The sequence below is a fragment of the Apium graveolens genome, unplaced genomic scaffold, assembly GCF_009905375.1.
Source record: "Apium graveolens cultivar Ventura unplaced genomic scaffold, ASM990537v1 ctg2686, whole genome shotgun sequence".
Lineage (NCBI taxonomy): Eukaryota > Viridiplantae > Streptophyta > Magnoliopsida > Apiales > Apiaceae > Apium > Apium graveolens.
In genome coordinates this window covers 39,782-66,050 of record NW_027417767.1, presented here as the reverse complement: position 1 = coordinate 66,050, position 26,269 = coordinate 39,782, and the positions used below count along the sequence as shown (strand labels likewise).

Below are 26,269 nucleotides of genomic sequence, written 5' to 3'. Positions count from 1 at the left end.
AAGTGCTATATATGTGTTTGATCCATTGAAACAAGAACGGAAAATACACTTGGCAACATCTGCCCTGACGTAAGTTAAATATGAATTTTAGTTTTGCATAATATATTGTTCTAATTTCATAATAAATGTGAATAATGATGTATGCTTAATTCACAGGACATATAAATTATACGTACGAGAAGGTGGATTAATGAATAATATAAAAGAATTTGGCTGGCATCATTCTGAGGTTCAGGTATTACTTGTTTACATGTTTGATCTTTTTTTCTATTTACATAACTTGAAAAATGATGTTGTTTTATGCGTAGTGTCCTCAACAAGAAGGAGCACTGAGTGTGGTTTTTTCGTTATGAGGTACATGCACGACATAATCATGCTTTCTCAAAAAAATTCCACCATAAATTGGAAAGTGGTAAGAAAAATAATGTCCACATTGTTTTACAAATATTAATTAAATAGAGATTTTTCTAATACTTTGTCTTTCATATTTTGAAGGGTCTTGGTTCAAGGAACTATACCAAAAAGGAAATTAGAGAGATACGAGAGCTTTGGGCACAATTTTTTACTTTAGAATGTTTCTAACAAGGTAATTCTTTTAAATTTTTAGATCCTCCATTTGTGCTATAAGTAATTGATAGAAGCATATAACCATTTCATAATTGGATGTGTTGGTTGATTTTATTTGTTTACAATATGTGTGGAGAAGCATAAAAGTATTTCCTACCTTGCTATTTCAAACATTTAACTGAAATATAGAATCTTCGTGTTGGTTATAATGTGCATGATTGTGAATTTATTTTTTATTGAACATTTCAGAGAAAAATGAGAACGGATGGTCAAGCATTTATGAAGGGGGACTTGAAGATTTTGAAGTACTTGTTAGGGGAGACACATTATGTGTTATTTTATTTGTAAGGGAACCATAATAGAAAGAGTTGGATGGTATTTGTAATTCAATATACTCTTCTTTCAAGATTAGTATATTTAAATTTTTTAAATTTATTGTAATATATAATTTTTAAGTTGTAAAATTTAATTTTTTGTTGTACTTAATTTTTGGGATTTTAGAATTAATTGTATAATGAAACAGGTTTATAGAAAATATATAAAATATCAATGGAAAACAGGAAAGAATTTAATTTTTCAGTGACAAAAAGCATCGGCATTCTAGCTAACCGACGCTATTGATAAGAAGCAAGTGTGTCGGCATTACTGCTAATTGATGCATTTGGTGAGAAGCAATAGCATCGGTTAACAAACAGGTGAACCAGCGCAACAAGTGACAGGCAAGTGCATAGGCATTTTAGTGAACCGACGCAACATGTGAGAACCAATAGCGTCGGCATTGGATATAACCGACGCAATTAATCAAACCAAAAGCGTCGGCATTTTGTCTAACCGACTCATTGCAAGGCGACAAATAGCGTCAGTTATATCAATAACACTGACACTATAAGTCAACCTACAGCGTCGGTTGATTAACCTATAATGTGTGTCGTTTAACTGACACAATTAATGTTTCTGTGTCGCTCATTTAACCGACGATGTAGGTCCATACCTATAGCGTCTCCCACACTTACTTCGCCACTTGACCAACGCCTTAGTGCTGTTTTAACCGACGCTAAAAATCCAGACTGTACTAGTGATGATGGCTAATCTGGGTTATGAAAAATCTTTGGCAAAGCTTGGACAATTGAAGAGACCTCACATGAGGAGGGAGTGGAGTTTCTTCTTTGACAGAATCACCAAGGCTTTTGCAAACAAGTGCTCCAATTTTGATGCAATCCCTATCAGAAGTCAGCAAATTGGGTATGCTCTAATTACTCCAATTTTCATAGGTGATAGGATGACAGAAGATAGAAATACAGTTTATTTTGCTAGATTCTGTCAGCTTTTATACAGTTTATGTTGCTCTGATGCACTCCAATTAGCAAGTGAGTTGATTGAACCTTTTAAACTTGCTAAAAGAGCTTTTACTGACTTATTATCTACTGATAATAAGAAGACTTTACTAAGACCCCTCCAATTTCCCATATCTGTCAAACAAGTCTTAGTAAATTTTGATCCAGCCACCTATGCTGCTAAATATCCTGATGTACAACCAACCCAACCTCCATCAGCACCTACACAACCTACCACTTCTCAACCTCAACCAACTCAACCTACCATCAGAACATACTTCCAACCAGCACAATCCTCACAACAACCATCAGCACCTACCATCAGACCTTCATCTTCAAGGCCTAAAAGAGCAAAATATGTTCCTAAATCTCCACCAATGAGAAGAAGGATGATTCTAAGGGATGAATTAGATGATGAAGAAGCACAGGGTCATGCATCAGAACATGTGCCTGTTGAAGCTGAAAATGTGATTTTTCAGAAGACAGTAGAAGCTGAAGGGTCAACCCATCATATAAATACTGAAGCTGAGGGTTTTGATAAGTTGAAGAGGAAAAGAACTGTAAGTTCTGATGCTACTCGGGGAACTCCTATACCATCTAGGAGATCTAAGAAACAGAGGGCATGAAGGCACATGGCTCAACCTCCATTAGAGGATACTGAAGAAGCTGAGGAAAGGGGATCAGGAATCTCTGATCTCAAAAGAACCAATTAAAATTGAAGCCCTTCCAGAACCTAAAGACATCGTTACAGATGCAGTGATCACAACTCCCGTCTCTCCAATCAAGGCTACAGATAATGTTGAAGAACAAGCCACAAGTTCTGAAATAGATATTCATAATCTGAATATTCCTACTGTTCTTTATCTGGAAGCTCCAACAGTAGCTCAGCCATCTACTGTTAATTCTCCAATCTTAAATGATGAGATACCATTTACATCAATTCTGAATCAGGAACCTGAAGATCAGAATTTAGATGAAGTTGAAACAGAAACTCCTATAGCCTCACACACTCTTATTTTATCAGAGGATAATGAGTCTTCTTCAAGTTCTGGAGACAGTGTTTCAGTACATACTCCAGCTCTTGTACTTGGAAAGGAAGCATTGGTCAAGAAGTTTGTTGAATAAGCTGATCCTGTTCCTTGGGAAGAAACTCACAGAGGTGTTGAGTGGACCAAGAAGTGGAATGACTCTGATTTCATTCAAGCTCTAAAGTTCTGACAGAGCATATTGCTAAAGCTGATGAGCTGATGACAAATTCTGATTTCAAGACACAACTCAAAGTCACAGCTCTAAGTGTCAAGTCTCTTCAAGGTCAACACTCTATAACTCATGAAAAGGTTGACAAACTTCTGGAAAAAGCTGAAAAGCTGGATATGGAGACCAAGCTTGATAAAAAGAGGTTTATCAAACCTATTTCTGAGAAAGTTGAAGCAATTGAGAAAGCTCAGGAGAAGCAACAGGCCCAAATTACTGAGGTCCTGCAAAATCAAGTCTCTCAACAAGCTCAATTGAATGAAATTCAATCTTCAGTAGAACTTTTTCTCTCTCTCTTCTACTATCAGATGATGCCAAAAAGAGGGAGAAGGTAGTTAAGTACAAATGTTCTAATGATTAAGTACTGAAGAAGAAAGATGATGAAGCTGATGACCAGGGAAACTCTGATAAGAGTATAGGTCAAGGAAAATCTTCACAGAAAGTAATTTCTGATGTTAGCAAATCTTCTACACATAACAAGTCAAGTTCTGATGAGCAAAGTTTGATGACAAAGCCTGATGTTCTGATTCAAGGTGGAAGTCAAGACTCTCAGAAGTTTCTGCAAACTCTGAAGCTCAACGGAAAGCAGACTACTGTCTACTACAAAGATTCTAAAATCCAGACACTTGATGATGAGATTGCTAGAAGATTATTTCTGAAGCATAATCCTGGAATGCATTTTGAAAATCTCAAGGAGGAAGAAGCTAGATTTAAAGCTGAGAAGACAAATCTTAAGTGTGGCGCCCTCCAAACCCGGGTCATAAGTTTGGGGTCCACACACACACACCTTATTTATAACCTGCTTATAATAATGATAAAGATAATAATAATGATATGCAGTGACCCTACTTACCAACTACCACGGACCGCAACAGGTTAAAGTATGCACACAAGCCAAACACACACTTATATTACAAACCGTTCAAATCCCAACTATTCCAACTTAACACTGACTATTAAACATTATTACAAACTTTTACAAACTCAAAAGTATCCCAAAAGAAGCCTACTAGCTTAGCTCGATCAACCTGAACCCCATAACTCTCGCGCTGGACTGGGGGTCCTCGATTCGGGCAATAAATTGTAATTTTGTGGTTATGCTTGAATTTATAAAAGGTTTATTACATTTTGGATTGAACTTGAGCTAGTTTCTATTAACTAGTACAAGAAACTTTCTCAAGGTGCCTACGTACCCTATCTAGTTAATCAGGGATCAAATCCACGTAGTTCTCTAGTTTGAATTGAAGTAGTATGTTGTTTCATAAACTCAACTGTTATCAATTAAAGATATATGTGAACTTATTTGAAAGATTGCGGATTTATTTGATTCGCACGATTAATAACTTAGAGAAACTCAACTATTTCTTTATTTAACATGACTAAAAGCATGCATTATTTAGGTGACAGCCGAGGTCCTGGAGATGTGGGCATACCGCTTACTTTATTATTAACAACTTATTTATCATGCTATATTATCCAGATATTTAACCCACTTCATAATAATATAGTCCATATAGTACCGTAATAAGTATAACACAAAGTTACCCTAATAACGATAAAACTATAATACTAAGTTACCCTAATAAATATACCGAGCTATTCTAAAAAATTTCTACCAAGGTTCTTTTCGAGACGCCAATACCTCCCTAACATAGTTGCAACATGGTTATACAACCAAACCTAAAAAAGATATCAAAACAAAATCAATTATTAAAGTTTAATTATAGATATTAAAATATACATAAAACTTACCGTATAATTTACTGAAAACGTCTCTTGCACCATATGCGTTAAAGTCTTCGTCAACATCGCTTCTAATTCTGCAAAATTTATCAAATAGTCAAAGTTAATTATAATTCTATAAAAATATAAAATGAATAATTTAAAATGTTTTCGATCAACTTGCATGTGCGACGTTACTTCTCTCATTTCCAAGCACATTAAACAACCTTGTAGAAGGACTAGAGCAAAAGCCAGTCAATATAAAATCAATCTCATTTAAACTAATTTTTAATCAAAATAAATATTCAATCAAAATGATTTTAAAATTTAAAGAACTAACCTTGACCTCTGCAACCCCAATAGACCTTGACTTCACTTTATCATCACCAAGAACACTGTGTAGTATCTCCTTTACAATGTGTTCATCATCTAGCCCTATTCTATATTGTATAAAAGATAATACAATCCTATGGAATAATACACAATTTACTAATACGTCATATAATTACTATACATATCTTAACTAGTAAACACGTAATCAAAAAACACGATATTAGAATTGAGGACTCTATAGTACATTTATCAACACTTTAAACGAATCCTAATAATACATATGATAAAGTAGAAATCCCCGATTCGGGCAATAAATTGTAATTTTGTGGTTATGCTTGAATTTATAAAAGGTTTATTACATTTTGGATTGAGCTTGAGCTCGTTTCTATTAACTAGTCTAAGAAACTTTCTCAAGGTGCCTACGCACCCTATCTAGTTAATCAGGGATCAAATCCACGTAGTTCTCTAGTTTGAATTGAAGTAGTATGTTGTTTCATAAACTCAACTGTTATCAATTAAAGATATATGTGAACTTATTTGAAAGATTGCGGATTTATTTGATTCGCACGATTAATAACTTAGAGAAACTCAACTATTTCTTTATTTAACATGACTAAAAGCATGCATTATTTAGGTGACAGCCGAGGTCCTGGAGATGTGGGCATACTGCTTACTTTATTATTAACAACTTATTTATCATGCTATATTATCCAGATATTTAACCCACTTCATAATAATATAGTCCATATAGTACCCTAATAAGTATAAAACTAAGTTACCCTAATAACTTAGAGAAACTCAATTATATCTTTATTTAGGTGACAGCCGAGGTCCTACAGATGTGGGCATACTGCTTACTTTATTATTAACAACTTATTTATCATGCTATATTATCCAGATATTTAACCCACTTCATAATAATATAGTCCATATAGTATAACACTAAGATACCCTAATAACTATAACACTATAATACTAAGTTACCCTAATAACTATACCGAGCTATTCTAAAAAATTTCTACCAAGGTCCTTTTTGAGACGCCAATACCTCCCTAACATAGTTGCAACATGGTTATACAACCAAACCTACAAAAGATATCAAAACAAAATCAATTATTAAAGTTTAATTATAGATATTAAAATATACATAAAACTTACCGTATAATTTACTGAAAACGTCTCTTGCACCAAATACGTTAAAGTCTTCGTCAACATCACTTCTAATCCTGCAAAATTTACCAAATAGTCAAAGTTAATTATAATTCTATAAAATTATAAAATGAATAATTTAAAATGTCTTCGATCAACTTGCATGTGCGACGTTGCTTCTCACTTTCCCAAGCACATCAAACAACCTTGTAGAAGGACTAGAGCAAAAGCTTATCAAAATAAAATCAATCTCATTTAAACTAATTTTTAATCAAAATAAAAATTCAATCAAAATGATTTAAAAATTTAAAGAACTAACCTTGACCTCTGCAACCCCAATAGACCTTGACTTCACTTTATACCCTTTACAATGTGTTCATCATCTAGCCCTATTCTATATTGTATAAAGGATAATACAATCCTATGGAATAATACACAATTTACAAATACGTCATATAATTACTATACATATCTTAACTAGTAAATACGTAATCAAAAAACACGATATTAGAATTGAGGACTCTATAGTACAGTTATCAACACTTTAAACGGATCCTAATAATACATATGACAAAGTAGAAATCCCCGATTCGGGCAATAAATTGTAATTTTGTGGTTATGCTTGAATTTATAAAAGGTTTATTACATTTTGGATTGAGCTTGAGCTAGTTTCCATTAACTAGTATAAGAAACTTTCTAGGTGCCTACGTACCCTATCTAGTTAATCAGGGATCAAATCCACGTAATTCTCTAGTTTGAATTGAAGTAGTATGTTGTTTCATAAACTCAACTGTTATCAATTAAAGATATATGTGAACTTATTTGAAAGATTGCGGATTTATTTGATTCGCACGATTAATAACTTAGAGAAACTCAATTATTTCATTATTTAGGTGACAGCCGAGGTCCTGCAGATGTGGGCATACTGCTTACTTTATTATTAACAAATTATTTATCATGCTATATTATCCAGATATTTAACCCACTTCATAATAATATAGTCCATATAGTATAACACTAAGATACCCTAATAACTATAACACTATAGTACTAAGTTACCCTAATAACTATACCGAGCTATTCTAAAAAATTTCTACCAAGGTCCTTTTCGAGACGCCAATACCTCCCAAACATAGTTGCAACATGGCTATACAACCAAACCTACAAAACATATTAAAACAAAATCAATTATTAAAGTTTAAATATAGATATTAAAATATACATAAAACTTACCGTATAATTTACTGAAAACGTCTCTTGCACCATATACGTTAAAGTCTTTGTCAACATCGCTTCTAATTCTGCAAAATTTATCAAATAGTCAAAGTTAATTATAATTCTATAAAAATATAAAATGAATAATTTAAAATGTCTTCGATCAACTTGCATGTGCGACGTTGCTTCTCTCATTTCCAAACACATTAAACAACCTTGTAGAAGGACTAGAGCAAAAGCCTGTCAATATAAAATCAATCTCATTTAAACTAATATTTAATCAAAATAAATATTCAATCAAAATGATTTTAAAATTTAAAGAACTAACCTTGACCTCCGCAACCCCAATAAACCTTGACTTCACTTTATTATCACCAAGAACACTGTGTAGTATCTCCTTTACAATGTGTTCATCATCTAGCCCTATTCTATATTGTATAAAAGATAATACAATCCTATGGAATAAAACACAATTCACTAATACGTCATATAATTACTATGCATATCTTAACTAGTAAACACGTAATCAAAAAACACGATATTAGAATTGAGGACTCTATAGTACAGTTATCAACACTTTAAACGGATCCTAATAATACATATGATAAAGTAGAAATACCCGATTCGGGCAATAAATTGTAATTTTGTGGTTATGCTTGAATTTATAAAAGGTTTATTACATTTTGGATTGAGCTTGAGCTAGTTTCTATTAACTAGTATAAGAAACTTTCTCAAGGTGCCTACGTACCCTATCTAGTTAATCAGGGATCAAATCCACGTAGTTCTCTAGTTTGAATTGAAGTAGTATGTTGTTTCATAAACTCAACTGTTATCAATTAAAGATATATGTGAACTTATTTGAAAGATTGCGGATTTATTTGATTCGCACGATTAATAACTTAGAGAAACTCAACTATTTCTTTATTTAACATGACTAAAAGCATGCATTATTTAGGTGACAGCCGAGGTCCTGCAGATGTGGGCATACTGCTTACTTTATTATTAACAACTTATTTATCATGCTATATTATCCAGATATTTAACCCACTTCATAATAATATAGTCCATATAGTACCGTAATAAGTATAACACTAAGTTACCCTAATAACTATACCGAGCTATTCTAAAAAAATTCTACCAAGGACCTTTTCGAGACGCCAATACCTCCCTAACATAGTTGCAACATGTTTATACAACCAAACCTACAAAAGATGTCAAAACAAAATCAATTATTAAATTTTAATTATAGATATTAAAATATACATAAAACTTACCGTATAATTTACGGAAAACGTCTCTTGCACCAAATATGTTAAAGTCTTCGTCAACATCGCTTCTAATCTTGCAAAATTTATCAAATAGTCAAAGTTAATTATAATTCTATAAAAATATAAAATGAATAATTTAAAATGTCTTCGATCAACTTGCATGTGTGACGTTGCTTCTCTCTTTTCCAAGCACATCAAACAACCTTGTAGAAGGACTAGAGCAAAAGCCTGTCAAAATAAAATCAATCTCATTTAAACTAATTTTTAATCAAAATAAAAATTCAATCAAAATGATTTGAAAATTTACAGAACTAACCTTGACCTCTGCAACCCCAATAGACCTTGACTTCACTTTATCATCACCAAGAACACAATTTACTAATACGTTCTTCATCTAGCCCTATTCTATATTGCATAAAAAAGAATACAATCCTATGGAATAATACACAATTTACTAGTACGTCATATAATTACTATACATATCTTAACTAGTAAACACGTAATCAAAAAACAGGATATTAGAATTAAGGACTCTATAGTACAATTATCAACACTTTAAACGGATCCTAATAATACATATGATAAAGTAGAAATCCCCGATTCGGGCAATAAAATGTAATTTTGTGGTTCTGCTTGAATTTATAAAAGGTTTATTACATTTTGGATTGAGCTTGAGCTAGTTTCCATTAACTAGTATAAGAAACTTTCTCAAGGTGCCTACGTACCGTACCCTATCTAGTTAATCAGGGATCAAATCCACGTAGTTCTCTAGTTTGAATTGAAGTAGTATGTTGTTTCATAAACTCAACTGTTATCAATTAAAGATATATGTGAAATTATTTGAAAGATTGCGGATTTATTTGATTCGCATGATTAATAACTTAGAGAAACTCAACTATTTCTTTATTTAACATGACTAAAAGCATGCATTATTTAGGTGACAGCCGAGGTCCTGGAGATGTGGGCATACTGCTTACTTTCTTATTAACAACTTATTTATCATGCTATATTATCCAGATATTTAACCCACTTCATAATAATATAGTCCATATAGTACCGTAATAAGTATAACACTAAGTTACCCTAATAACTATAACACTATAGTACTAAGTTACCCTAATAACTATACCGAGCTATTCTAAAAAATTTCTACCAAGGTCCTTTTCGAGACGCCAATACCTCCCTAACATAGTTGCAACATGTTTATACAACCAAACCTACAAAAGATATCAAAACAAAATCAATTATTAAAGTTTAAATATAGATATTAAAATATACATAAAACTTACCGTATAATTTACTGAAAACGTCTCTTGCACCATATACGTTAAAGTCTTCGTCAACATCGCTTCTAATCCTGCAAAATTTATCAAATAGTCAAAGTTAATTATAATTCTATAAAAATGTAAAATGAATAATTTAAAATGTCTTCGATCAACTTACATGTGCGACGTTGCGTCTCTCTATTCCAAGCACATCAAACAACCTTGTAGAAGGACTAGAGCAAAAGCCTGTCAAAATAAAATCAATCTCATTTAAACTAATTTTTAATCAAAATAAAAATTCAATCAAAATGATTTAAAAATTTAAAGAACTAACCTTGACCTCTGCAACCCCAATAGAGCTTGATTTTACTTTATATCTAGCCCTATTCTATATTGTATAAATGATAATACAATCCTATGGAATAATACACAATTTACTAATACGTCATATAATTACAATACATATCTCTTAACTAGTAAATACGTAATCAAAAAACACGATATTAGAATTGAGGACACTATAGTACAGTTATCAACACTTTAAACGGATCCTAATAATACATATGACAAAGTAGAAATCCCCGATTCGGGCAATAAATTGTAATTTTGTGGTTATGCTTGAATTTATAAAAGGTTTATTACATTTTGGATTGAGCTTGAGCTAGTTTCCATTAACTAGTATAAGAAACTTTCTCAAGGTGCCTACGTACCCTATCTAGTTAATCAGGGATCAAATTCACGTAGTTCTCTAGTTTGAATTGAAGTAGTATGTTGTTTCATAAACTCAACTTTTATCAATTAAAGATTTATGTGAACTTATTTGAAAGATTGCGGATTTATTTGATTCGCACGATTAATAACTTAGAGAAACTCAATTATTTCTTTATTTAGGTGACAGCCGAGGTCCTGCAGATGTGGGCATACTGCTTACTTTATTATTAACAACTTATTTATCATGCTATATTATCCAGATATTTAACCCACTTCATAATAATATAGTCCATATAGTATAACACTAAGATACCCTAATAACTATAACACTATAATACTAAGTTACCCTAATAACTATACCGAGCTATTCTAAAAAATTTCTACCAAGGTCCTTTTCGAGACGCCAATACCTCCCAAACATAGTTGCAACATGGCTATACAACCAAACCTACAAAACATATTAAAACAAAATCAATTATTAGAGTTTAAATATAGATAATAAAATATACATAAAACTTACCGTATAATTTACTGAAAACGTCTCTTGCACCATATACGTTAAAGTCTTCGTCAACATCGCTTCTAATTCTGCAAAATTTATCAAATAGTCAAAGTTAATTATAATTCTATAAAAATATAAAATGAATAATTTAAAATGTCTTCGATCAACATGCATGTGCGACGTTGCTTCTCTCATTTCCAAGCACATTAAACAACCTTGTAGAAGAACTAGAGCAAAAGCCTGTCAATATAAAATCAATCTCATTTAAACTAATTTTTAATCAAAATAAATATTCAATAAAAATGATAATAAAATTTAAAGAACTAACCTTGACCTCCGCAACCCCAATAAACCTTGACTTCACTTTATCATCACCAAGAACACTGTGTAGTATCTCCTTTACAATGTGTTCATCATCTAGCCCTATTCTATATTGTATAAAAGATAATACAATCCTATGGAATAATATACAATTTACTAATACGTCATATAATTACTATACATATCTTAACTAGTAAACACGTAATCAAAAAACACGATATTAGAATTGAGGACTCTATAGTACAGTTATCAACACTTTAAACGGATCCTAATAATACATATGATAAAGTAGAAATCCCCGATTCGGGCAATAAATTGTAATTTTGTGGTTATGCTTGAATTTATAAAAGGTTTATTACATTTTGGATTGAGCTTGAGCTAGTTTCTAATAACTAGTATAAGAAACTTTCTCAAGGTGCCTACGTACCCTATCTAGTTAATCAGGGATCAAATCCACGTAGTTCTCTAGTTTGAATTGAAGTAGTATGTTGTTTCATAAACTCAACTGTTATCAATTAAAGATATATGTGAACTTATTTGAAAGATTGCGGATTTATTTGATTCGCACGATTAATAACTTAGAGAAACTCAACTATTTCTTTATTTAACATGACTAAAAGCATGCATTATTTAGGTGACAGCCGAGGTCCTGGAGATGTGGGCATACTGCTTACTTTATTATTAACAACTTATTTATCATGCTATATTATCCAGATATTTAACCCACTTCATACATATAGTACCGTAATAAGTATAACACTAAGTTACCCTAATAACGATAAAACTATAATACTAAGTTACCCTAATAACTATACCGAGCTATTCTAAAAAATTTCTACCAAGGTCCTTTTCGAGACGCCAATACCTCCCTAACATAGTTGCAACATGGTTATACAACCAACCCTACAAAAGATATCAAAACAAAATCAATTATTAAAGTTTAATTATAGATATTAAAATATACATAAAACTTACCGTATAATTTACTGAAAACGTCTCTTGCACCAAATATGTTAAAGTCTTCGTCAACATCACTTCTAATCCTGCAAAATTTACCAAATATGTAAAGTTAATTATAATTCTATAAAAATATAAAATGAATAATTTAAAATGTCTTCGATCAACTTGCATGTGCGACGTTGCTTCTCACTTTCCCAAGCACATCAAACAACCTTGTAGAAGGACTAGAGCAAAATCCTGTCAAAATAAAATCAATCTCATTTAAATTAATTTTTAATCAAAATAAAAATTCAATCAAAACGATTTTAAAATTTAAAGAACTAACCTTGACCTCTGCAACCCCAATAGACCTTGACTTCACTTTATCATCACCAAGAACACTGTGTAGTATCTCCTTTACAATGTGTTCATCATCTAGCCCTATTCTATATTGTATAAAAGATAATACAATCCTATGGAATAATACACAATTTACTAATACGTCATATAATTACTATACATAAATTAACTAGTAAACACGTAATCAAAAAACACGATATTAGAATTGAGTACCCTATAGTACAGTTATCAACACTTTAAACGGATCCTAATAATACATATGATAAAGTAGAAATCCCCGATTCGGGCAATAAATTGTAATTTTGTGGTTATGCTTGAATTTATAAAAGGTTTATTACATTTTGGATTGAGCTTGAGCTAGTTTCTATTAACTAGTATAAGAAACTTTCTCAAGGTGCCTACGTACCATATCTAGTTAATCATGGATCAAATCCACGTAGTTCTCTAGTTTGAATTGAAGTAGTATGTTGTTTCATAAACTCAACTGTTATCAATTAAAGATATATGTGAACTTATTTGAAAGATTGCGGATTTATTTGATTCGCACGATTAATAACTTAGAGAAACTCAACTATTTCTTTATTTAACATGACTAAAAGCATGCATTATTTAGGTGACAGCCGAGGTCCTGGAGATGTGGGCATACTGCTTACTTTATTATTAACAACTTATTTATCATGCTATATTATCCAGATATTTAACCCACTTCATAATAAAATAGTCCATATAGTACCGTAATAAGTATAACACTAAGTTACCCTAATAACGATAACACTATAATACTAAGTTACCCTAATAACTATACCGAGCTATTCTAAAAAATTTCTACCAAGGTCCTTTTCCAGACGCCAATACCTCCCTAACATAGTTGCAACATGGTTATACAACCAAACCTACAAAAGATATCAAAAAAAAATCAATTATTAAAGTTTAATTATAGATATTAAAATATACATAAAACTTACCGTATAATTTACAGAAAACGTCTCTTGCACCAAATACGTTAAAGTCTTCGTCAACATCACTTCTAATCCTGCAAAATTTACCAAATAGTCAAAGTTAATTATTATTCTATAAAAATATAAAATGAATAATTTAAAATGTCTTCGATCAACTTGCATGTGCGACGTTGCTTCTCACTTTCCCAAGCACATCAAACAACCTTGTAGAAGGACTAGAGCAAAAGCCTGTCAAAATAAAACAATCTCATTTAAACTAATTTTTAATCATAATAAAAAATTCAGTCAAAATGATTTAAAAATTTAAAGGACTAACCTTGACCTCTGCAACCCCAATAGACCTTGACTTCACTTTATAATCTCCAAGAACATTGTGTAGTATCCCCTTTACGATGTGTTCATCATCTAGCCCTATTCTATATTGTATAAACAATCCTATAGAATAATACACAATTTACTAATACGTCATATAATTACTATACATATCTTAATTGGTAAACACGTAATCAAAAAACACAATATTAGAATTGAGGACTCTATTTATAGTACAGTTCTCAACACTTTAAACGGATCCTAATAATACATATTATAAAGTAGAAATCCCCTATTCGGGCAATAAATTGTAATTTTTTGGTTATGCTTGAATTTATAAAAGGTTTATTACATTTTGGATTGAGCTTGAGCTAGTTTCCATCAACTAGTATAAGAAACTTTCTCAAGTTGCCTACGTACCCTTTCTAGTTAATTAGGGATCAAATCCACGTAGTTCTCTACTTTGTGGTTGTATGTTGTTTCAGAAACTCAACTGTTATCCATTAAAGATATATGTGAACTTATTTGAAAGATTGCAGGATTTATTTGATTCGCGCGATTAATAAATTAGAGAAACTATAAGATTTTGTTTCAAAATTTACAAGATTAAAATATATCATAGGTGGTATATTTAGGTATTCATTTCTTTATTTAACATTACTAAAAGCATGCATTATTTAGGTGACAGCCGAGGTCCTGGAGATGTGGGTATACTCCTTACTTTATTATTAACAACTAATTTATCATGCTACATTATCTGGATATTTAACCCACTTTATAATAATATAGTCCATATAGTACCTTAATAATTATAACACTAAGTTACCCTAATTACTAAAACACTATAACACTAAGTTACCCTAATAACTATAACGAGTTATTCTAAAAAAGTTCTACCAAGATCCTTTTCGAGACGCCAATACCTCCCTTGTGTACTAGCAACATGGTTATACACCCAAACCTATAAAAGATATCAAAACAAAATCAATTACTAAGTTAATTATAGATATTAAAATATACATAAAACTTACCTTATAATTTACTGAAAACGTCTATTGCACCAAATACGTTAAAGTCTCCATCAACATCACTTCTAATCCTGCAAAATTTACCAAATAGTCAAAGTTAATTATAATTCTATAAAAATATATAATGAATAATTTACAATGTCTTCGATCAAATTGCATGTGCGATGTTGCTTCTCTCTTTCCAAAGCACATAAGGACTAGAGCAAAAGCCTGTCAAAATAAAATCAATCTCATTTAAAACTAATTTTTAATCAAAATAAAAATTCAATCAAAATGACTTAAAAATTTAGAGCACTGAGCTCTACGACCCCAGCAGAACATTACTTCACTTTATGATCACCAAGAACACCATGTAGTATCCCATTTACGATGTGTTCATAACCTAGCCCTATTCAATATTGTAAAAAGATAGTAGAATCCTTTGGAATAATACACGATTTACTAATCCATAATATAATATCTTTACATATTTGAACTAGTAAACACAATAGTAGAATTGAGGATTGTATAGTACAGTCATCAATACTTTAGACGGATCCTAATAATACATATAATAAAGTAAAAATCCCCGATTCGGGCAATAAATTGTAATTTTGTTGTTATTCTTGAATTTATAAAAGGTTATTACATTTTGGATTGAGCTTGAGCTAGTTTCTATTAACTAGTATAAGAAACTTTCTCAAGGTGCCTACGTACCCTATCTAGTTAATTAGGGATCAAATCCACGTAGTTCTTTACTTTGAGCTAGTATATTGTTTCATAAACTCAACTTTTATCATTTAAAGATATATGTGAACTTATTTGAAAGATTGTGGATTTATTTGATTCGCACGATTAATATATTATAGAAATTATAAGATTTTGTTTCAAAATTTTTAAGATTAAAATAGATCATTGGTGGTAGATTTAGGTATTCATTTCCTTATTTAACATGATTAAAATCATGCATTATTAGGTTACACCCGAGGTCCTAGAGATGGGGCACACTGCGTACTTTATTATTATCCATGTATGTTATCATGCCACATTATCTAGATATTTAACCTACTTGATAACTATATAGTCCATATAATACCCTAATAAATAAAACACTAAGTTACCTACGTAGTACGAGCTATTCTACAAAAAGATCTACCTAGGTCCTTTTCGAAATGCCAATATCTCCCTAACATAGTTGCACTATGGTTTATACTCAATCCTACAAGATATATCAAAACAAAAGTAATTATTATAGTTTTATTATAGACATTAAAATATACATAAAACTTTCCTTGTAATTTACTGAAAACGTCTTTTGCACCAAATACGTTAAAGTCTTCATCAACATCACTTCTAATCCTGCAAAATCTTACCATATAGTCAAAGTTAATTATAATTCTTTGAAAATATAAAATGAATAATCTAAAATGTATTCGATCAAATTGCATCTGCAATGTTGCTTCTCTCTTTCCCAAGCACATCAAAACAACTTTGTAGAAGGATCAGAGCAGAAGCTGTCAAAAAAAAAATCAATCTCATTTAAAACTAAATTTTAATCAAAATAAAAATTCAATTAAATGATTTAAAAATTTAGAGGACTAACCTTGACCTCTGCCACCTCAACAGACCATGACTTCAATTTATAATCACCAAGACCACTAATGTAGGATCCCTTTTACGATATGTTCATAAACTTGCCCTATTCTATATTGTATAAAGATAATACAATCATATGAAATAATACACAATTTACTAATACCTAATATCATATCAATACATATTTGAACTAGTAAACAGGTAATAAAAAACACATTTTATAGAATTGAGGACTGTATATTATATTTATTAATACTTTATATGGATCCTCGAAGATATATAATTAAGTAAAAACCCCGGTTCGGGCAAAAACTTTGTGGTTTTCCTTGAATTTATAAAATGTTTATTACATTTTGGATTGAGCTTGAGCTAGTTTCCATTAGCTAGTATAAGAAACTCTCTCAAGGTGCCCAAGTACCCTATCTAGTTAAATAGGGATCAAATCCACGTAGTTCTCTACTTTTAGTTGGTATATAGTTTTGTAAACCTAATTGTTATCATTTAAAGATATAGATATGAATTTACCTAATTATACACTTAATTCAAACCCACACACATAATAAATAAGATAAAATGCTGACTAGACCCCTACAATAGTCAAAGGAAATTACCAAAGTTCATCGATGTTGTTATGCAGTGGTTTACCAGTTATAAGCAAAAGGAAATTACCGAAGCTCCTCGACGTTGTTCTGCAGCGGAGTACCAGTTATAAGCAATTTAATCTTAGTTCTGAATTCCTGCAAACCATATTTTGTATTTCAAATATCTGCACAGAGAGTAAGCACCGTACCTATAGCTTTGTGAGAATTGCCAATACCACATGTGACACATATACTGCCGCTTTACTGTTGTTTAACCTATGTGCTTCATCAACCATGAGATAGTTCCACTTAAACTTAGAAAGCACTCCCGTGTCCTTCAGTAGTACTTCATACATAGTCAACAGGGCATCAAAATTTATGCCCCTTCCATTCTTCTTATCAGAGTAGAATTCATATTGTTAACAAACCTACAAGATACAAATCTGTATTATTAAAATGAACTAAGTAATGCTACTTGTAATAGGAAGTCTGGACATAAGGGGGTTATTATCTTCCATTAAGTGAGGAGATGATCACAGAAAAGCAACTAAGCCTCAAATGTTCTAAGAACAACTTACCATTTACAACATCTACATTCAAGTTAATGCTGCTAGTAATAGGAAGTTTGGACAGGAGGTTATTGCAGAAAAGTAACTAAGCGGCATATGTTCTGAGAACAACTTAACATTTACAACATCTACATTCTCATTTAAGTAATAAGCTTCCTAATGTTTCTCCATATTGATTGTGGTAAAGGAATGTTTATCATCTTTTATTTTTTAAAGCTACCAGTAATAACAATGCAATGAAAATGATTATTCAAATTCAAATGAGTTCAACCAAGAATTTTATTAAAATAAGCAAGGAGACGGAGCATCTTTGTCATTTGTTTTTCTTTAGATATCACCTGAAGACATAGTGCAGAATATAAACTTCAATTACTACAAGCTAACAATTACATTAAGCTTATATTTAACCAGTAATGTCTAAATAATATCACCTCTGATTAAAAAATATGCTGTTTACTGCAAATAATACTGTAATTAGCAAAGTATTTGAAAAATGCATTATAATATTACAGGAAGTACTGCATTAGTATTGTAATGGTAACATTAATAAGGGTAGTATGTCTTTTTCTTTCTAGGAGTTAGTTACAGGAGTCAGAGTCTATAAATAGTGATGTGCGTCTTGTATTTCAGATTATGAATGTGATTTATGGAAAGGAAATCAGTTTTCACCAATCTTCTTCCTCTCTCTATAACTACTTTCTCCCTATAGGGTTTTGATCTCAAATCTCCCACTAAACTACGTTTCTCACTCGTTTCTGCTCTAAATCTCTATGTTTCTCTTTCAATCTCTCTCTGATCTCTGCTAATTCTCTTTACTCTGATTAGAATATCAGAATACACCAAAAACATACAGAAAAAACACTAAAACCATGAAAAACCTGACAAATATAATCAGTACACAGTGTTCTAGTTCCTGTTCTTTCAAGATTATGCACAAAAGTTAAGAACTTTGTACAAATTATTTATCCTTTAAATTTTTTGTTGACTTCACATTATATAACAAAATGGACTGTTAACAAGCTTTCACGTCATTTTACTACCGTAGACCTAGTTCTACTTCACGCTTTTATAAGATTATGAATAGGTATAAGAGTTTTGTTAAAATTACATATACTTCAACTAATACTGTTGACTTCACAACTATCCCCAAAATGTCCTGCTAATAATCTCTCAAGACATTCAATTACTTTCTACATTTCAATTTTACATTCACAACAAACGGATTAAAAAGAATCAACACATTGGAAATATTAGTAAGCGTCTAGTTTCATCATCAAAAGTTATCCCTCAATGCCAGAAAGAAAATTTCCAGCAGACTACTGAAAATCAGTTGCATATCTTTCAAATTATGCCATCATTTCTACAATTTTAAAGTCATCGGCAGCATCAAATGATATCTTATAAAATACTAACAAACATAATATAATAAAATACACATATTTTATCTTAGTAATGTTGTACAGCTCCTAAAATTTTAAAATATTTAATATGCACACACACACACACACACATATATATATACTAGTATTTGAACAGGTTAACAACTCAAAATAAGAGTAGCCAAGTATCAAGTTGAGCCTCAACCCTCAAGCTTGACTAATCTAGGGTAAAATTTAAGATAGCTCAGTTTTTATTCAGGTTACCATATTTAATGTTGTTTCACACTGTATATAACAGATATGCTTGAAAACTTTCATGTATCTATAATTAATATGCAGAAAGAGTGTTACCAATCTACCTTAGTCAACATGCATACATAGGCAAAAACATGAATCAGTTAAACCACGGTCAATTTGATACCTCTCGGATTGCACGTGCTCTAACATATATAATGACATCCATTTCGGGCTGGCATTTTTAAAATTCTTTTTCCCAATTTGATAATGTCGATAATGGAACAACAACAATAACAAATGGACCATAAATTTGTTGAGGATTCTGTAGTAAGAAAAAAAATGTTATTAGAAACACTTTCCATCTTTTCCAGAACAAAAGCAACAGAATTATCAGTGTACCTTCAGAAAACCAAGCATAAAACCGACTGAAAAGTTCTGCCCAACCCCATTCCATCAGCTAATATAACATTAGTATCATTGCTCCAACTGCATTGTCAAACTAGATTGCATTAGAATTATTCCACTGCTGAAAAATCTTACGTAGCATGAAGCTAACTGCTGGTAACTGTTAACAAGGAAGTTTAATCCCTCAAGCTGATAATCTTTGAGTTTACCACCCTTCAAACATTCAGGCTGTGCATCAAGCTTCCTCAAACTTCAAGGAAAAGAAAATGACTACATAGAAAATACACATAATCAACTTTAAAAGGGTTTCTTCATACTAAATTTAGAATGGATGATTTTGACAATCAAGGAAAGTAAATTTTAAGCACAAATTAGCAAGAAAACAATCCTTAAAAGCATCTCTATTAATTTTCATTTTGCTAAATAGTAGAACCGCTATTCTAGTTACAATACTATAAAAAAATGTGTTCCACATAAGTATCCTTTGTAAATTTTAAATATAGCATTTGAAACTGCATGTTCGCCACCAAGGTACATGAGTTCCAATGTACATCGATGGCACAAGAATGAATTTAAAAAAAAATCCACAGGTCAAAATGGAACTTTGTCAGAAGAATGGATGTAGCATAAATTTTTAACACCAATATACCATCACTTAGAAGTGGACTCTTCTTGAGCAAAAACTAATTTTAAATAAGGTTCCTTCAGTAAAATGAATATACTTGACCCAACAAATGAATAAAATGATGGGTCAAGCTTCATTATCAAGTAGTGTTTACGCTCAGATATGCACGGTCACCTATCCACACAAGTTGGAAATTTGATTCATAGTCACATCTTAAAAGTAAAAACAGACAACACAAGATGCAAACATCCATATAACAAAACAATGTTCGAGGTGCACCTCTGCTTTTCCTTTGTTGAACATCTACCATTTTCCCCTGTATTTCTAATGCTACCTCGTGGGCCTGCATACAACAACATAAAACAAAAGTTCTTTTGTAGACGCCAGAATTCATTTAATCATTACAGAAGTAGAAGTACTAGTGCGTATGTCCAAGTCACTAGTATCATGTTTGTTAAAACAGCAAACAGACGGAAAAGTAATCGCAACACAAATGAAAAAATGGTGCAGCTACAGGAAAGAATTTTCCCTAAGTGGCACTTTTAAATACCTGACAAGGAAGTGTTGTTTATCAAGAGCAAACCACTTTTTATAATCTGATCCCAAATAGGGAAACATTTTGTTAGCATTAGATTTAAGAAAAAATGTACCTTATTATTTTATTCGCATACCTGATTTCTGGTTGTCCAAAAAGTTATCCTTCTATTTCAAATTTACAGATATCTTACAAATAGGGCTTATTGAGATAACTGCAACTGTTTACAATGTTTTAGATCATCAAAACTATTCAGAATTAAAAGTACGCCACCTGGTCTGTTCTTCTATGTGGACTAACATTTCTCTTCTATTCTAACCCTTTCACCACATGACTAACTTTTGTTGAGAGCTTACAAACAAAAAATGATGCAGAAAATAAGATATTTAAATATAAAAATTGGTACTTAGATACAAAATTATATTATATATATAGCTAATTTTACGTCAACGTGCTATGTGAATAGAACTCTTTGCCTACTTGTGGAAAAAGGGGAACAGAAATTATAGTACTCATTTTTTTCTAAAGTAGATCACAACAGGGAAATTATTCAAATTGGTAAGAAAATTTGAACGACCACTTAATATTTCGGCACATCTTCCTTACTTACAAAAAGTCAATGATACACTTGAACCAAAGAAACATAAAGAATCTAAAAAACTGATGGTAAAAATAGGAACGATAGACATAAGACATATATACACGCATGAATTTCCTTCAGCATATGACACTTAGATGACATAAATGCAATAAAATCATGTCTTAAGAAAGATGGTGAAAAAATAATCACACTTTCATAAGATAAGATGAACACTTCTAAAATCATGGGACTGACTACGAGCCTACATGTATTTCTTATAAAAGTTAAATGTTACCAATCTTATTAGCCATAGTCATTAGAAATTAGATCTTTCGCCCCCATTCCTTAAAAAAGGCAAAATCAATATAACGTTATCCATAGTACACTGTATCACCTTTGTCTTTTTATGGGTATCATCAAATGGTAATGTGATCAATAACTAACAGAGTACTGAACGTAGAAGGCAACACTACTTAACTACTACAGGTAAGTAGACATGCAACTCATAACTTCCAAAAAAAATGAAAAGCAAGAAACTCAGCAGAAAGATGCAAATAGGACGAATCATGATATGGGGAGAAGAATTACCTTAACTTTTTGAGAAAATGATATATCCAAGTATTTCTCCCTAATATGACAGGCATAACTTGTGTGTCAGAGTATTTGCAATATCGTACAGATGTAAATAACACATACAATCATTAACAAAAGCGAGATGAGTAGCCTTCCACTACCTTCTCTATAAATAAAAGAAAAAATCACAATTACATTTATATCAGAGAACTATGTATTTCCATGTATTAGACCAATTTGGATATTTCCAACCGAAACTGACATAAAAAAATCAGAAGCTAGATACTTTATATAATAATTATGCGCAGATTGTATATAGTGAGAGCAGTGTTATTAACTTTTAATTGGTTATTTCCAAGTTGCTTCAGCATAAGATAGTCCTTGCCACTTCACCAAGTACTCCAAATTATCTAAACTTTCCTTGCTGACTCTTTCTGCAATTACCCTTTCCACCTGACGTTTCATCAAAATAATTTAGCACATAATGACATGGAAAAGTAATGGATGACGTAAACAACAGTACTGTATCAATGCTGAACCTGACTGTTTTGTTTTGTGAAATTTAAGTCCAATTACTTGCTCATGTCATGGACCTCGATCTGAAAGGCTGTGCCACATGGTGTAAGGAACAACGGTGATCCAATACTAGGAAAATTAAACAGTTTGATTACATATGATCTTGACACTCATGAACCAAATGATTTTGTTGATGGTAAATTGAAAAGTAGAACTAAGTCATCCTTTGTAGAAAATAAAGATGTTACATGAACAAAAATCTACACAGCACAAAGAAGATGTTTATTAAATTAACATCCAATGAATCATAGCTTCAAGCCATTGGCTTTCACTCATAAAAACAAGTCCGCATTAACTTTTGCTGTTAAAACTGTAACAAGGCAGGTCTTTCTTGTACCATAGCAATTTTACAATGATAATATTCTTAGCAACTAAATTCAGAAATGATAAATTCAAAACGCCACAAATAACATAAACATGACGTAGATGATCATTCCAAAACTTTATCTAAGTTCTATTTAAGTACAACAAACACAACGTAATACATACATGTTTCACAAAAAATGCAACAATTCGAAGTTTGAATACTCACAACATAACAGAGTAGTTCAATTTCAGACAATAGTGGACTGAACTACTATCTTGCAACCTACTAAAATGCCAGATACAATTTCAGCAAACTTACCTCTGGTTAAAGTTCAGATAGTTTTCAACCACACACACAAAATACCCATCAAGAATTCATAAAAAAGCAGAGCGAGAACACTGAATTATATACTCAAAACCCACTATCATATATCTATATATATATATACATACATTCAAGAATTTATATCAGGAATAAAAAAACCTAAATAAAAAATCAATCATATACACACAAACACATATCATATCACACCCGAACATTTTTTTCAACCAGAAATCAAGAAAATCGATAAAGTTAAGAATTAATAAGAAATTTAAACCAAGAACACCGATTACATATATATACACATAAAGAAAGCAGCTACTCATTAAAAACTCATATCAAGAACTAAGAATTTCAAAACCCACAAAAATATATACGCACAAAAGATATTTAAGACCCCTAATTCTTCAAAACTCAAACCAAATTAACAGAAAAAATTCAAGAAAAAAAAACAGATAAAAATGATACCTTATTTTCTCCGAGTCCTTCTCACTCTGTTCTTCTCTTTCTCTTTCTCTATCTACTCTCCTCTCTCTCTATATATAAATAATATGACACCCGTTAGAAGCCATCTTTCCTGTAAAGAAAACCCCTTCTTTTCTTCTCAATATCTCTCCCGTTAGAAGCCATCTTTCCTGTAAAGAAAACCCCTTCTTTTCTTCTCAATATCTCTCTCTCTCTCTCTCCGTATATCTTTCTCTCTAATCTATTTCTATCTCTCTCTCGACTCTCTTTTTCTCTCTTTTTATACAAACATTGTTGTGAGTCTGTTTTTCGTACGTTTGGAAAGCCGAAGTTCAATTTATAGCTGTCGCACGAATGTAATTTTAAATTCTGTCCGTAGGATCAATTTTTAATCAAACGTATGTTTTTAACTTTAACCCCCCTAATACACGATACATTTATTATTGTGTTTTTTTATCGCTGGTATAATATATTAATTTTAATTCTTCATTTCCGAGTAATTATTTCAAGAATAATTTTATTTTTCATATTTTTTTAATTGCGTTATATTGACAATTAATTAATTTTAAGGATAATAAACATCTTTTTAAAATTTTATAAATTTAATTTTCAATTAATAAACTATTTCTATTCATGAATGTTTGTTCATTAATTTCAAATTAATAAAATTTTTATTACATGTTTATACGCTAAAAAATTTTCTTTAAAAAATCAAATATATTTAGGCATTCATCCTTACAAAATTGCAAACAATCCTAGTCTTCATTTAGATAGTATTTTTATTAATATATTCATTTTGTTTCACTATTTTATATGTATTGTTTGAACACACGTGAGAAAAAATAATTAAATCAAATTAAGTCATATAATTTAGTACAGGTTGTCATCTATTTAAGTGACTCAAATTTCTTTTGTTTATAACTATGAATTAAAAAAAAGTTATGTGGCATCAAATTTATTCGTGACATGAAATTGAGGATATAGAATTAGGAAAAAAAAACTTGCCCAAGGCATGTCTAGTTCATGGTCAAATTGAATATTTTTATTTATAATTTTGTTTTTATTTAATCATTTATTTATCGGTAATATTTTTTTTTAGATTCGAATGGAATGTCCGTAACACTTGAAATGATATTTTTATATATAGGTTTGAGTAAAGCTGCTGAGAAAAAGCAAGCATATGGTTAAATTCAAATTTTCCCTAATACTATAATGTACGTAGGTTAATAGAGCTAATATATAATACATTAATATATTTTACTCTCATTTAGGGAACCTAGATTTTATATTTTATAATTAAAATCAAGAAAGAATTAAAACATTGATTCAGCAATGAGATTTAAAACTAATATCGGCAAAGAAGTTAAGATGTCAAATATTACTAATTATTTTTGTTAAAGAAAAAAAAAAGTACCTCATATTCGGAGACCAAACTGTTTTAATCTGATAAACAAGTTAAACTAGCCCTAAATTTTCTTTATTTGAGAACTATAATTTTTTGTGTTTACAAATTAAACTGGCCCTAAATACATACATACATACAACTAATCACTCTTAAAAGGTGTAATGATTTGAAAAGAAAACATTGTTCTACTGAGAAGAAAAGATTGTATATTTTGAGAGTGTTTAGATAAGTGAGCATTTTAGAATTGATTTTAGTGTTTTTAGAATTGAAAAAATAAACTGAGCGGTCTAAATTTTGGTTTTTGACCGCCTAAAATCTAGTCAAAATTTGACCCGCCAAGCCTAATTTTTCAGTTCTATGGTAACACATGTTTTATCATCAATACTAACACTTTATTTTATGTTACAATAGCAATTTGATCATGTCTATTGTAACATAAACTAAACTCTACAGCAAGGTAAAAAAAAGGTGTTATCTTATATCACATTTTAGTAGTTTAAGGTAACACTTTTGCTTGTAACACCAAAAAAAATGTTGGTAAATACCAAATATGGTGTAGTGGATCTGGACTAAAACAAAGGAAGATATGCAAGAAGAGTTGGAGGACTAAAAGACTTGTAGAAGATATCTGATTGATATATTTTAGTAGACAGAATTATATTTCATATCAATTAGAATATATCTTGTAACTGTGTACTATATAAACACAAACTTAGGGTTTACGTGTTATCATTATCGAGAAGATTATACATTGTAACCTAGCAGCTCTTAGTGATATTGTTCATCACTGAGAGAGAACAGTTCCATTGTAACAGAGTTTATCATATTGAATATATCTGTTTACTGTTACTTGTGTTCAAAATCGATTTGATTGTATAAACACTGTATTCAACCCCC

General features: G+C 30.9%; 2 long non-coding RNA genes across 5 annotated transcripts; both read right to left on the bottom strand.

The window, feature by feature from the left end:
• Nucleotides 1-14,054: 14,054 nt before the first annotated feature.
• Nucleotides 14,055-15,419, bottom strand: LOC141700665 (uncharacterized). The gene is made up of 4 exons (XR_012566450.1): nt 15,243-15,419; nt 15,109-15,172; nt 14,216-14,334; nt 14,055-14,127 (listed from the first exon to the last, which is right to left on the bottom strand). It is a non-coding gene; the product is annotated as an uncharacterized LOC141700665 (long non-coding RNA).
• A 747-nt stretch (nt 15,420-16,166) lies between these two features.
• Nucleotides 16,167-24,258, bottom strand: LOC141700668 (uncharacterized). 4 transcript variants are annotated; one of them, XR_012566453.1, is made up of 10 exons: nt 23,971-24,258; nt 22,838-22,943; nt 22,637-22,751; nt 22,314-22,353; nt 20,890-20,953; nt 19,980-20,066; nt 19,765-19,902; nt 17,632-17,823; nt 16,822-17,551; nt 16,167-16,732 (listed from the first exon to the last, which is right to left on the bottom strand). It is a non-coding gene; the product is annotated as an uncharacterized LOC141700668 (long non-coding RNA). The 4 variants fall into 4 exon arrangements; XR_012566452.1 differs by having other exon boundaries at nt 16,169-16,732; nt 16,822-17,503; nt 17,605-17,823; nt 22,838-22,905; XR_012566451.1 differs by having other exon boundaries at nt 16,170-16,732; nt 16,822-17,503; nt 17,605-17,823.
• Between the last annotated feature and the right edge of the window lie 2,011 nt (nt 24,259-26,269).